The sequence below is a fragment of the Eschrichtius robustus genome, chromosome 2, assembly GCF_028021215.1.
Source record: "Eschrichtius robustus isolate mEscRob2 chromosome 2, mEscRob2.pri, whole genome shotgun sequence".
NCBI classification, from domain to species: domain Eukaryota; kingdom Metazoa; phylum Chordata; class Mammalia; order Artiodactyla; family Eschrichtiidae; genus Eschrichtius; species Eschrichtius robustus.
In genome coordinates, this window is record NC_090825.1 from 164194109 (window position 1) to 164199528 (window position 5420).

Below are 5420 nucleotides of genomic sequence, written 5' to 3' on the forward strand. Positions count from 1 at the left end.
TTGGTTCTTTCAGCCCAGATTGGTGGTTTTTCGTGACCTGAGGGACTTTGGCCACAGTTAGCTTATTTCCTCTGTTTTTAAAACTTTTTTCATTTGTTTCTTTTTCTTTCTTCTTTTTCCCTCATTTTTATATGGTTTTCTAGTATTATTCATTAGCATTGTTAGTACTGTTAATTAATATTGTTAGTATTGTTAGCAGTAGGTCACCATGCTGCAGGGCCTCAAGGCCACCTCTGCTGATGAGGAGACCCACCTTGACAATTACCAGCTCCTCAAGACCATCGGCCAGGGCAGCTTTGCTGATGTGAAGTTGGCCCAGCACAACCTGACTGGGACAGAGGTGCCTGTGAAGGTCATTAACAAGAGTCAGTAAAGCTCCTCCAGCCTCCACAGCTTGTTCCATAAAGTCCAGAACATGAAGGCCCTCAATCACCCCAACATCATAAGACTATTCAAGATGATTGACATGGTAGAAACACTCTACTTGGTTATGGAATATTTTAGCAGAGGAGAGGTGTTTGATTATCTACTGGTCTGGTCCACTGTCACATGAAAGAAGAATAGGCCTGAGGCAAATTCTAGCAGATAGTGTCCACTGTGCAGTACTGCCACAAGAAGGGCATTGTCTACAGGGATCTAAAGGCTGAGAACCTGCTTTCTGATGCTAACTCATATATAAAAATTGCACACGTTGGCTTCAGCAATTAGTTTACCTTTAGCAACAAACCGGTTTCCTTCTGTAGCGGTTCTCCTTATGCTGCCCCAGAACTCTTCTGGGGCCAAAAGTACGATGGTCCAACAGTACATTTGGGAAGCCTGCAGTCATCCTCTATACTATGGTCACCAGGTCCCTGCCTTTCACTGGACAGAGCTTCAGGAAGCTGCAGCAATGGGTACTGAGCATAATATACCATATTTCTTCCTTAATGTTCATGGAGTGTGAAAACCTGCTCAAGAAATTCCTCATCCTCAACCCCAGTGACAGAGTCACTTTAACAGAAATCACAAAGAACCCATGGATGAACGGGGACAATGAGGAGGAACTGAAGCCTCACATCAAGCCACCCCCTGACTACAGGGATCCCTGGCAGACTGAGTTGATGGTGTTTATGGGCTACACATGAGAAGAGATGCAGGACTCATTGATGGGCCAGAAGTACGTTGAAGTGATGGACATCTATTTACAAGAGCTTTAGGGCTACCATCACCATGAAACCCATGCCTTCCGTTGCTGTCCTTCCCATCCTGCATTTCACAGCATTGGGTTTCTGCTGATCCAAAGTAGAGAGTTTCATTTCCACCTTTAAGTCCTACTATAAGAATAGCAACACAGGGGGCTTCCCTGGTCTTCCCTGGTGGCGCAGTTGTTGAGAATCTGCCTGCCAGTGCAGGGGACACGGGTTCGAGCCCTGGTCTGGGAAGATCCCACATGCCGCAGAGCAACTGGGCCCATGAGCCACAACTACTGAGCCTGCGCGTCTGGAGCCTGTGCTCCGCAACAAGAGAGGCCGCGATAGTGGGAGGCCCGCACATCGCGATGAAGAGTGGTCCCCGCTTGCCGCAACTAGAGAGAGCCCTCGTACAGAAACAAAGACCCAACACAGCCAAAAATAAATAATAAAAAAAAAAAAGAGTAGCAACACAGAAAATCAATGGCCAGGAGAGGACCAGGAGTCAGGGTAGAAGTTCAGCAGCATAGCTATTGCAGAAAATCAGTGGTTTTCATAGGCAGACGCTTATGTTTCAGGTCAGTCAGAAAGACTCTGCATGAAGCTCAGAGCAGAGTGGAGTCAATCAAACACCCAATGGTGGGCAGCTAACACAAGAGAGAATGGGGTGGTCAAGCTGTGCTCCCTGCACTTCATGGAGCGTGTATATCATAAGCTCCATGGAGCCCAACAATGTGGTGCAGGAAATCGACCAGGTGCATGGCACCTTTCTCTCTCTCTCTCTTTCTTTTTTTTCTGTTCAAAACGAGCACTCTTGCTTGTAACTAACTGAAAACAGTTTCACAGTAAAGCAATAAATATCTGAGGATGTAAAATGTAAAAAGACTTTAAAAGTCTGTGTTTAAAAATCTCATGAAACTTTATTATTAAAAAATGTAATTGACAAGGAAATTTGGCTGTTTCTGTGACATACAATATTTTAAAATAGTGACTGGAATTATGACAGATATTATTACCTTGTTGCTTAGTATTAGGCAAAGGAGCACTAGGACATTTCATAGACAGCAAGAGCACTGACAAATTTCTAGGAATTTTATACGATTCAAAATATTTATATTAATAACATTTTACCCATACAAATATAACCTAGGGAAGGTTAAGCATCTTTTCTTGACAATGCTTCTTATGTAATTTAATAAATCAAAGGAACCTAATTAGTCTTAACATCTCTCTTTTTACCTGGTGAAAGAACAAACCCTTTGTGATTTTCGAGGGGGCCTCTGGGAAATCTCAAAGTCAGTCTGAGATCCAGAATATTTTATTTAAAATTTGACTTTGGGACAGCAAAGTTGTCAAAAATGTCAAAAGGTTTGAACACTTGGATAAATAGGATAAGTCACTGTGAAACAACGTGAAGCTACCTATTTAAAGTAACAACAGAGTACTTCAAAAGAAAATAAAAGTGGTAACATGATTAAAAGAAAAAACAAAACTTTTGTTCTTTCAAAACTGAGAAAACTTTGGCTCTCTCAAATAATCAAGTACATGATAAAGCCAACACCAGAAAAAATGTTAAGGCACAGAATCTTTGTTTCCTAGGCAGATTACTTAAAAGGTAAAAAAACTTTTTACAGCCTCTTAAAAGCAGACCAATAATTAAAGAAAACTTTGTCATTTTAACAGAGGAAAACCAAACTCTAGCTTTGTATCAGTAATGATTACTAAAGATCATTTTTAAAAACGCTTTAAATAAATCCATCCAATCTTAGCCAGCTTGGACCATGAGAGATGAGATTCCTTTTTCACAATCCTTCTAAAACTTTCCCTATCTATTCAGGTTTTATCCTACACTTTCCTCTTTCTCGTTCTGGAACAATCAGTCATTTTATTTTAGGACAAAATTATTCTTTTTTTCTGAACAAAACATATCCTAGAGGAGACCTTCAAGATGGTGGAGGAGTAAGACGTGGAGATCACCTTCCTCCCCACAAATACATCAAAAATACATCTACATGTGGAACAACTCCTACAGAACACCTACTGAACGCTGGCAGAAGACCTCAGATTTCCAAAAAGGCAAGAAAACCCCCACATACCTGGGTAGGGCAAAAGAGAAAAAGGAGACAAAAGAGTAGGGATGGGAGGGAGCTGTGAAGGATAAAAAGTTTCCACACACCAGGAAGCCTCTTCACTGGCAGGGACGGTGGGGGGGAAGCTTCGGACCCACAGAGAGTGTAGCACAGGGGTGCAGAGGGCAAAGTGGAGAGATTCCCGTACAGAGGATTGGTGCCAACCAGCACTTACCAGCCCGAGACGCTTGTCTGCTCACATGGTGGGGCGGGTGGGGGCAGGGAGCTGAGGCTTGGGCTTTGGAGGTCGGATCCCAGGGAGAGGACTGGGGTTGGCTGTGTGAAGACAGCCTGAAGGGGGCTAGTGCACCACAGCTAGCCAGGAGGGAGTCCGGGAAAATGTCTGGACCTGCTGGAGAGGCAAGAGAACATTGTCTTGGGGTGCACGAGGAGAGCGGCTTCCTGCTCTGTGTGCCCACAGACAACAGAGCACCGCCTAAGCAAACTCCAGAGACAGGTGCAAACTGCGGCTATCATCTTGGACTCCAAAGACAGGCATGGACCGCTACTGCTGCTGCCTCTGCCACCAAGGATCCTGTGTGCATTTGCAGGTCTCTACCCACACCTTCCCAGGAGCCTGTGCAGCCCACCACTGCCGAGGGTCCCATGATCAGGGCCAACACACGGAGAACACACAGGGCGCCTCAGGCTGTTGCAACGTCATGCCAGCCTCTGCCACCACAGGTATGCCCCACATTCCAACTGTGACTACTGTACCCTTCCCTCTCCCCAGCCTGAGTGAGCAAGAGAGCCCTAATCAGCCGCTGCTTTAACTCCCTCCTGTCTGGGCGGGGGACAGATGCCTGAGGGCAGCCTATATGCAGAGGTGGGGCCAAAACCAAAGCTGAACCCCAGAAGCTGTGTGAACAAAGAGAAATAGAAACTTCTCCATGCAGCCTCAGGAGCAGTGGACTAAATCCCTGCAGTCAGCTTGATAAACCCTGCATCTGTGGAATACCTGAATAGACAACAAGTGTTCCCAAAATTGAGGCTGTGGACTTTGGGGGCAACTATGGACTTGGGGTTTGCTTTCTGCGTTTGATTTGTTTTTGGCATTATGTTTATCTTAGTTTAGTTTTTAGTGATTGTTTTCATTTGTGGGTTTGTTTATTGGTTTTGTTGCTGTCTTCCTTTTTTTTTCCTCTTTCTGTGAGTGTGTGTGTGTATGTTTCTTTGTGTGATTTTGTGTCTTTAGTTTTGCATTTACCATTTGTTATGGGGTTCTGTCTGTTCTTTTATTTCTTCTTCCTTTTCTTCCGAGCTGTGCAGCTGACAGGGTCTTTGTGCTCAGGCCGGGTGTCGGGCCTGAGCCTCAAAAGTGGGAGAGCCGAGTCCAGGATGCTGGACCACCAGAGACCTCCTGGACCCATGTAATATTAATCAGTGAGAGCCCTCCCAGAGATCTCTGCCTCAACACTAAGACCCAGCTGCACCCAATGGCAAGCAAGCTCCAGTGCTGGACGCCCCATGCCAAACAACTAGCAAGACAGGAACACAAACCCACCCATTAGCAGAGAGTCTGCCTAAAGTCATACTAAGTTCACAAACACCCCCAAATACACCACCGGACATGTCCCTGCCCACCAGAGGAAAAAGATCCAGCCCCACCCACCAGAACACAGGCAACAGACACCCCCCCACACACCAGGAAGCCTACACAAGCCACTGGACCAACCTCACCCACTGGGGGAAGACACCAGAAATAAGAGGAAATATGAACCTGCAGCCTGTGCAAGGGAGACCCCAAACACAGTAAGTTAAGCAAAATGGGAAGACAGAGAAATATGCAGCAGATGAAGGAGCAAGCAGCAGATGAAGGAGCAACCCATGAGACCAAACAAATGAAGAGGAAATAGTCAGTCTACCTGAAAAAGAATTCAGGATAATGATAGTAAAGATGATCCAAAATCTCGGAAATAGAATGGAGAATATACAAGAAACGTTTAACAAGGACCCAGAAGAACTAATGAGCAGACGAACAATGATGAACAACACAATAAATGAAATGAAGAACACTGTAGAAGGAATCAATAGCAGAAAACCTGAGGGAGAAGAACGGATAAATGACCTGGAAGATAGAATAGTGGAAATAACTGCCACAGAGCAGAATAAAGAAAAAAGA

The 5420-nt window shown here is 44.9% G+C and overlaps 1 pseudogene; it reads left to right on the forward strand.

The window, feature by feature from the left end:
• Nucleotides 1-208: 208 nt before the first annotated feature.
• On the forward strand, nucleotides 209-1196 carry LOC137759016 (serine/threonine-protein kinase MARK2 pseudogene; annotated as a pseudogene).
• Nucleotides 1197-5420: the final 4224 nt, after the last annotated feature.